Source organism: Brachycentrus maculatus, unplaced genomic scaffold (assembly GCF_059751285.1).
Source record: "Brachycentrus maculatus isolate JH-2025_06_01 unplaced genomic scaffold, ASM5975128v1 h1tg001831l, whole genome shotgun sequence".
Taxonomy (NCBI): Eukaryota; Metazoa; Arthropoda; class Insecta; order Trichoptera; family Brachycentridae; genus Brachycentrus; species Brachycentrus maculatus.
The window spans coordinates 1,993-12,500 of NW_028282412.1; positions in this window are offsets into that span (position 1 = coordinate 1,993).

Sequence of the window (10,508 nt, forward strand, 5' to 3'; positions counted from 1 at the left end):
TTATCTATTGTAAATAATCCATCACTCCGACTCTCTGTTATCTCTCACATGAATAAACAATCACTCGTACTCCCCGACGAATGTCAGACGGCGAGGCATTAAGCCGTTCATAGCTACTCCCGCCGTTCACCCCTCCTTATATAATATTTTATATATATATATATATATATATATATATATATATATATATATATATATATATATATATATATATATATATATATACATTATCTAAACGAACAAACACTCCGACTCGTAGTACTCGCGCAGCGTAGGGTACTCGCGATTGCCGCGCGTCGGCGTCGCTTGACCGCGTTCAGAGCTCGATCCGGGCCTTGTCCGACGAGCCATCGAGAGGGTCGAATTAATGTCAGACGGCGAGGCATTTGGCAACCTTAAGCTGATCATAGCTACTCCCGCCGTTCACCCTTCCTTGTGTTATATTATGTATTAATAACTCCTCGTATAATATTATATATTAACTCCCACTCGTAGTACCCGCGCAGTGTGGGGTACGCGCGGCCGCTTGACCGCGTCGCGAGCTCGATCCGGGCCATTCCCGACGAGCCATCGAGAGGGTCGAATTAATGTCAGACGGCGAGGCATTTGGCAACCTTAAGCTGATCATAGCTACTCCCGCCGTTCACCCTTCCTTGTGTTATATTATGTATTAATAACTCCTCGTATAATATTATATATTAACTCCCACTCGTAGTACCCGCGCAGTGTGGGGTACGCGCGGCCGCTTGACCGCGTCGCGAGCTCGATCCGGGCCATTCCCGACGAGCCATCGAGAGGGTCGAATTAATGTCAGACGGCGAGGCATTTGGCAACCTTAAGCTGATCATAGCTACTCCCGCCGTTCACCCTTCCTTGTGTTATATTATGTATTAATATCCTCGTATAATATTATATATTAACTCCCACTCGTAGTACCCGCGCAGTGTGGGGTACGCGCGGCCGCTTGACCGCGTCGCGAGCTCGATCCGGGCCATTCCCGACGAGCCATCGAGAGGGTCGAATTAATGTCAGACGGCGAGGCATTTGGCAACCTTAAGCTGATCATAGCTACTCCCGCCGTTCACCCTTCCTTGTGTTATATTATGTATTAATATCCTCGTATAATATTATATATTAACTCCCACTCGTAGTACCCGCGCAGTGTGGGGTACGCGCGGCCGCTTGACCGCGTCGCGAGCTCGATCCGGGCCATTCCCGACGAGCCATCGAGAGGGTCGAATTAATGTCAGACGGCGAGGCATTTGGCAACCTTAAGCTGATCATAGCTACTCCCGCCGTTCACCCTTCCTTGTGTTATATTATGTATTAATAACTCCTCGTATAATATTATATATTAACTCCCACTCGTAGTACCCGCGCAGTGTGGGGTACGCGCGGCCGCTTGACCGCGTCGCGAGCTCGATCCGGGCCATTCCCGACGAGCCATCGAGAGGGTCGAATTAATGTCAGACGGCGAGGCATTTGGCAACCTTAAGCTGATCATAGCTACTCCCGCCGTTCACCCTTCCTTGTGTTATATTATGTATTAATAACTCCTCGTATAATATTATATATTAACTCCCACTCGTAGTACCCGCGCAGTGTGGGGTACGCGCGGCCGCTTGACCGCGTCGCGAGCTCGATCCGGGCCATTCCCGACGAGCCATCGAGAGGGTCGAATTAATGTCAGACGGCGAGGCATTCGGCAACCTTAGGCCGATCATAGCTACTCCCGCGGTTCACCCTTCTCATTAATAACCTTATATTGATTAATTAATTTATTCAATTAATAATATTATCTATTGTAAATAATCCATCACTCCGACTCTCTGTTATCTCTCACATGAATAAACAATCACTCGTACTCCCCGACGAATGTCAGACGGCGAGGCATTAAGCCGTTCATAGCTACTCCCGCCGTTCACCCCTCCTTATATAATATTTTATATATATATATATATATATATATATATATATATATATATATATATATATATATATATATATATATATATATATACATTATCTAAACGAACAAACACTCCGACTCGTAGTACTCGCGCAGCGTAGGGTACTCGCGATTGCCGCGCGTCGGCGTCGCTTGACCGCGTTCAGAGCTCGATCCGGGCCTTGTCCGACGTGCCATCGAGAGGGTCGAATTAATGTCAGACGGCGAGGCATTTGGCAACCTTAAGCTGATCATAGCTACTCCCGCCGTTCACCCTTCTTTGTGTTATATTATGTATTAATAACTCCTCGTATAATATTATATATTAACTCCCACTCGTAGTACCCGCGCAGTGTGGGGTACGCGCGGCCGCTTGACCGCGTCGCGAGCTCGATCCGGGCCATTCCCGACGAGCCATCGAGAGGGTCGAATTAATGTCAGACGGCGAGGCATTTGGCAACCTTAAGCTGATCATAGCTACTCCCGCCGTTCACCCTTCCTTGTGTTATATTATGTATTAATATCCTCGTATAATATTATATATTAACTCCCACTCGTAGTACCCGCGCAGTGTGGGGTACGCGCGGCCGCTTGACCGCGTCGCGAGCTCGATCCGGGCCATTCCCGACGAGCCATCGAGAGGGTCGAATTAATGTCAGACGGCGAGGCATTCGGCAACCTTAGGCCGATCATAGCTACTCCCGCGGTTCACCCTTCTCATTAATAACCTTATATTGATTAATTAATTTATTCAATTAATAATATTATCTATTGTAAATAATCCATCACTCCGACTCTCTGTTATCTCTCACATGAATAAACAATCACTCGTACTCCCCGACGAATGTCAGACGGCGAGGCATTAAGCCGTTCATAGCTACTCCCGCCGTTCACCCCTCCTTATATAATATTTTATATATATATATATATATATATATATATATATATATATATATATATATATATATATATATATATATATATATATATATATATATATACATTATCTAAACGAACAAACACTCCGACTCGTAGTACTCGCGCAGCGTAGGGTACTCGCGATTGCCGCGCGTCGGCGTCGCTTGACCGCGTTCAGAGCTCGATCCGGGCCTTGTCCGACGTGCCATCGAGAGGGTCGAATTAATGTCAGACGGCGAGGCATTTGGCAACCTTAAGCTGATCATAGCTACTCCCGCCGTTCACCCTTCTTTGTGTTATATTATGTATTAATAACTCCTCGTATAATATTATATATTAACTCCCACTCGTAGTACCCGCGCAGTGTGGGGTACGCGCGGCCGCTTGACCGCGTCGCGAGCTCGATCCGGGCCATTCCCGACGAGCCATCGAGAGGGTCGAATTAATGTCAGACGGCGAGGCATTTGGCAACCTTAAGCTGATCATAGCTACTCCCGCCGTTCACCCTTCCTTGTGTTATATTATGTATTAATATCCTCGTATAATATTATATATTAACTCCCACTCGTAGTACCCGCGCAGTGTGGGGTACGCGCGGCCGCTTGACCGCGTCGCGAGCTCGATCCGGGCCATTCCCGACGAGCCATCGAGAGGGTCGAATTAATGTCAGACGGCGAGGCATTTGGCAACCTTAAGCTGATCATAGCTACTCCCGCCGTTCACCCTTCCTTGTGTTATATTATGTATTAATAACTCCTCGTATAATATTATATATTAACTCCCACTCGTAGTACCCGCGCAGTGTGGGGTACGCGCGGCCGCTTGACCGCGTCGCGAGCTCGATCCGGGCCATTCCCGACGAGCCATCGAGAGGGTCGAATTAATGTCAGACGGCGAGGCATTCGGCAACCTTAGGCCGATCTTAGCTACTCCCGCCGTTCACCCTTCTCATTAATAACCTTATATTGATTAATTAATTTATTCAATTAATAATATTATCTATTGTAAATAATCCATCACTCCGACTCTCTGTTATCTCTCACATGAATAAACAATCACTCGTACTCCCCGACGAATGTCAGACGGCGAGGCATTAAGCCGTTCATAGCTACTCCCGCCGTTCACCCCTCCTTATATAATATTTTATATATATATATATATATATATATATATATATATATATATATATATATATATATATATATATATATATATACATTATCTAAACGAACAAACACTCCGACTCGTAGTACTCGCGCAGCGTAGGGTACTCGCGATTGCCGCGCGTCGGCGTCGCTTGACCGCGTTCAGAGCTCGATCCGGGCCTTGTCCGACGTGCCATCGAGAGGGTCGAATTAATGTCAGACGGCGAGGCATTTGGCAACCTTAAGCTGATCATAGCTACTCCCGCCGTTCACCCTTCTTTGTGTTATATTATGTATTAATAACTCCTCGTATAATATTATATATTAACTCCCACTCGTAGTACCCGCGCAGTGTGGGGTACGCGCGGCCGCTTGACCGCGTCGCGAGCTCGATCCGGGCCATTCCCGACGAGCCATCGAGAGGGTCGAATTAATGTCAGACGGCGAGGCATTTGGCAACCTTAAGCTGATCATAGCTACTCCCGCCGTTCACCCTTCCTTGTGTTATATTATGTATTAATATCCTCGTATAATATTATATATTAACTCCCACTCGTAGTACCCGCGCAGTGTGGGGTACGCGCGGCCGCTTGACCGCGTCGCGAGCTCGATCCGGGCCATTCCCGACGAGCCATCGAGAGGGTCGAATTAATGTCAGACGGCGAGGCATTCGGCAACCTTAGGCCGATCATAGCTACTCCCGCGGTTCACCCTTCTCATTAATAACCTTATATTGATTAATTAATTTATTCAATTAATAATATTATCTATTGTAAATAATCCATCACTCCGACTCTCTGTTATCTCTCACATGAATAAACAATCACTCGTACTCCCCGACGAATGTCAGACGGCGAGGCATTAAGCCGTTCATAGCTACTCCCGCCGTTCACCCCTCCTTATATAATATTTATATATATATATATATATATATATATATATATATATATATATATATATATATATATATATATATATATATATATATATATATATACATTATCTAAACGAACAAACACTCCGACTCGTAGTACTCGCGCAGCGTAGGGTACTCGCGATTGCCGCGCGTCGGCGTCGCTTGACCGCGTTCAGAGCTCGATCCGGGCCTTGTCCGACGTGCCATCGAGAGGGTCGAATTAATGTCAGACGGCGAGGCATTTGGCAACCTTAAGCTGATCATAGCTACTCCCGCCGTTCACCCTTCTTTGTGTTATATTATGTATTAATAACTCCTCGTATAATATTATATATTAACTCCCACTCGTAGTACCCGCGCAGTGTGGGGTACGCGCGGCCGCTTGACCGCGTCGCGAGCTCGATCCGGGCCATTCCCGACGAGCCATCGAGAGGGTCGAATTAATGTCAGACGGCGAGGCATTTGGCAACCTTAAGCTGATCATAGCTACTCCCGCCGTTCACCCTTCCTTGTGTTATATTATGTATTAATATCCTCGTATAATATTATATATTAACTCCCACTCGTAGTACCCGCGCAGTGTGGGGTACGCGCGGCCGCTTGACCGCGTCGCGAGCTCGATCCGGGCCATTCCCGACGAGCCATCGAGAGGGTCGAATTAATGTCAGACGGCGAGGCATTTGGCAACCTTAAGCTGATCATAGCTACTCCCGCCGTTCACCCTTCCTTGTGTTATATTATGTATTAATAACTCCTCGTATAATATTATATATTAACTCCCACTCGTAGTACCCGCGCAGTGTGGGGTACGCGCGGCCGCTTGACCGCGTCGCGAGCTCGATCCGGGCCATTCCCGACGAGCCATCGAGAGGGTCGAATTAATGTCAGACGGCGAGGCATTCGGCAACCTTAGGCCGATCTTAGCTACTCCCGCCGTTCACCCTTCTCATTAATAACCTTATATTGATTAATTAATTTATTCAATTAATAATATTATCTATTGTAAATAATCCATCACTCCGACTCTCTGTTATCTCTCACATGAATAAACAATCACTCGTACTCCCCGACGAATGTCAGACGGCGAGGCATTAAGCCGTTCATAGCTACTCCCGCCGTTCACCCCTCCTTATATAATATTTTATATATATATATATATATATATATATATATATATATATATATATATATATATATATATATATACATTATCTAAACGAACAAACACTCCGACTCGTAGTACTCGCGCAGCGTAGGGTACTCGCGATTGCCGCGCGTCGGCGTCGCTTGACCGCGTTCAGAGCTCGATCCGGGCCTTGTCCGACGAGCCATCGAGAGGGTCGAATTAATGTCAGACGGCGAGGCATTTGGCAACCTTAAGCTGATCATAGCTACTCCCGCCGTTCACCCTTCCTTGTGTTATATTATGTATTAATAACTCCTCGTATAATATTATATATTAACTCCCACTCGTAGTACCCGCGCAGTGTGGGGTACGCGCGGCCGCTTGACCGCGTCGCGAGCTCGATCCGGGCCATTCCCGACGAGCCATCGAGAGGGTCGAATTAATGTCAGACGGCGAGGCATTTGGCAACCTTAAGCTGATCATAGCTACTCCCGCCGTTCACCCTTCCTTGTGTTATATTATGTATTAATATCCTCGTATAATATTATATATTAACTCCCACTCGTAGTACCCGCGCAGTGTGGGGTACGCGCGGCCGCTTGACCGCGTCGCGAGCTCGATCCGGGCCATTCCCGACGAGCCATCGAGAGGGTCGAATTAATGTCAGACGGCGAGGCATTTGGCAACCTTAAGCTGATCATAGCTACTCCCGCCGTTCACCCTTCCTTGTGTTATATTATGTATTAATATCCTCGTATAATATTATATATTAACTCCCACTCGTAGTACCCGCGCAGTGTGGGGTACGCGCGGCCGCTTGACCGCGTCGCGAGCTCGATCCGGGCCATTCCCGACGAGCCATCGAGAGGGTCGAATTAATGTCAGACGGCGAGGCATTTGGCAACCTTAAGCTGATCATAGCTACTCCCGCCGTTCACCCTTCCTTGTGTTATATTATGTATTAATAACTCCTCGTATAATATTATATATTAACTCCCACTCGTAGTACCCGCGCAGTGTGGGGTACGCGCGGCCGCTTGACCGCGTCGCGAGCTCGATCCGGGCCATTCCCGACGAGCCATCGAGAGGGTCGAATTAATGTCAGACGGCGAGGCATTTGGCAACCTTAAGCTGATCATAGCTACTCCCGCCGTTCACCCTTCCTTGTGTTATATTATGTATTAATAACTCCTCGTATAATATTATATATTAACTCCCACTCGTAGTACCCGCGCAGTGTGGGGTACGCGCGGCCGCTTGACCGCGTCGCGAGCTCGATCCGGGCCATTCCCGACGAGCCATCGAGAGGGTCGAATTAATGTCAGACGGCGAGGCATTCGGCAACCTTAGGCCGATCTTAGCTACTCCCGCCGTTCACCCTTCTCATTAATAACCTTATATTGATTAATTGATTTATTCAATTAATAATATTATCTATTGTAAATAATCCATCACTCCGACTCTCTGTTATCTCTCACATGAATAAACAATCACTCGTACTCCCCGACGAATGTCAGACGGCGAGGCATTAAGCCGTTCATAGCTACTCCCGCCGTTCACCCCTCCTTATATAATATTTTATATATATATATATATATATATATATATATATATATATATATATATATATATATATATATATATATATATATATATATATACATTATCTAAACGAACAAACACTCCGACTCGTAGTACTCGCGCAGCGTAGGGTACTCGCGATTGCCGCGCGTCGGCGTCGCTTGACCGCGTTCAGAGCTCGATCCGGGCCTTGTCCGACGAGCCATCGAGAGGGTCGAATTAATGTCAGACGGCGAGGCATTTGGCAACCTTAAGCTGATCATAGCTACTCCCGCCGTTCACCCTTCCTTGTGTTATATTATGTATTAATAACTCCTCGTATAATATTATATATTAACTCCCACTCGTAGTACCCGCGCAGTGTGGGGTACGCGCGGCCGCTTGACCGCGTCGCGAGCTCGATCCGGGCCATTCCCGACGAGCCATCGAGAGGGTCGAATTAATGTCAGACGGCGAGGCATTTGGCAACCTTAAGCTGATCATAGCTACTCCCGCCGTTCACCCTTCCTTGTGTTATATTATGTATTAATATCCTCGTATAATATTATATATTAACTCCCACTCGTAGTACCCGCGCAGTGTGGGGTACGCGCGGCCGCTTGACCGCGTCGCGAGCTCGATCCGGGCCATTCCCGACGAGCCATCGAGAGGGTCGAATTAATGTCAGACGGCGAGGCATTTGGCAACCTTAAGCTGATCATAGCTACTCCCGCCGTTCACCCTTCCTTGTGTTATATTATGTATTAATAACTCCTCGTATAATATTATATATTAACTCCCACTCGTAGTACCCGCGCAGTGTGGGGTACGCGCGGCCGCTTGACCGCGTCGCGAGCTCGATCCGGGCCATTCCCGACGAGCCATCGAGAGGGTCGAATTAATGTCAGACGGCGAGGCATTTGGCAACCTTAAGCTGATCATAGCTACTCCCGCCGTTCACCCTTCCTTGTGTTATATTATGTATTAATAACTCCTCGTATAATATTATATATTAACTCCCACTCGTAGTACCCGCGCAGTGTGGGGTACGCGCGGCCGCTTGACCGCGTCGCGAGCTCGATCCGGGCCATTCCCGACGAGCCATCGAGAGGGTCGAATTAATGTCAGACGGCGAGGCATTTGGCAACCTTAAGCTGATCATAGCTACTCCCGCCGTTCACCCTTCCTTGTGTTATATTATGTATTAATAACTCCTCGTATAATATTATATATTAACTCCCACTCGTAGTACCCGCGCAGTGTGGGGTACGCGCGGCCGCTTGACCGCGTCGCGAGCTCGATCCGGGCCATTCCCGACGAGCCATCGAGAGGGTCGAATTAATGTCAGACGGCGAGGCATTCGGCAACCTTAGGCCGATCTTAGCTACTCCCGCCGTTCACCCTTCTCATTAATAACCTTATATTGATTAATTGATTTATTCAATTAATAATATTATCTATTGTAAATAATCCATCACTCCGACTCTCTGTTATCTCTCACATGAATAAACAATCACTCGTACTCCCCGACGAATGTCAGACGGCGAGGCATTAAGCCGTTCATAGCTACTCCCGCCGTTCACCCCTCCTTATATAATATTTTATATATATATATATATATATATATATATATATATATATATATATATATATATATATATATATATATATATATATATATATATATATATATATACATTATCTAAACGAACAAACACTCCGACTCGTAGTACTCGCGCAGCGTAGGGTACTCGCGATTGCCGCGCGTCGGCGTCGCTTGACCGCGTTCAGAGCTCGATCCGGGCCTTGTCCGACGAGCCATCGAGAGGGTCGAATTAATGTCAGACGGCGAGGCATTCGGCAACCTTAGGCCGATCATAGCTACTCCCGCGGTTCACCCTTCTCATTAATAACCTTATATTGATTAATTAATTTATTCAATTAATAATATTATCTATCGTAAATAATCCATCACTCCGACTCTCTGTTATCTCTCACATGAATAAACAATCACTCGTACTCCCCGACGAATGTCAGACGGCGAGGCATTAAGCCGTTCATAGCTACTCCCGCCGTTCACCCTTCCTTGTGTTATATTATGTATTAATAACTCCTCGTATAATATTATATATTAACTCCCACTCGTAGTACCCGCGCAGTGTGGGGTACGCGCGGCCGCTTGACCGCGTCGAGAGCTCGATCCGGGCCATTCCCGACGAGCCATCGAGAGGGTCGAATTAATGTCAGACGGCGAGGCATTCGGCAACCTTAGGCCGATCATAGCTACTCCCGCCGTTCACCCCTCCTTGTATAGTATTTTGTATTATCTAAACGAACTGCCACTCCGACTCGTAGTACTCGCGCAGCGTAGGGTACTCGCGATTGCCGCCCGGCCGCTTTCAAATATTAGACATGCCTGATTGTGCCAAGTAATCCTAGGCCTTAAACCAGATATACATTAATAAAGTAAAAAAAATTAAAAAAAAACTACCATCACACAACAACACATTTGAATTGATTTATTCAAACTTGAAAGCATAATATAACTCCTTCATATCTGTACCATTTTTTAAAAGCGAGGCGATACCGTCACGAGCGTCTAAGCGTATACTTATGTGAAAATCCTCCTCACTCCATCACACAGCGACATATTTGTTTCGAGCTTTGAAGAAAAACGTGTGTAAATTTTCAAAACGAGGTGATACCGTCACGAGCGTCTCGGCGTATAGCTCTGTGAAAATCCTCCTCACTCCATCACACAACGACACATTTGATTTTATTATTTGAAAACTCTATTTGAAGAGCAAAATATGACTTCTTCGTATGTGTACATTTTTAAAACGAGGCGATACCGTCACGAGCGTCTCGGCGTATAGCTCTGTAAAAATTGTAAGA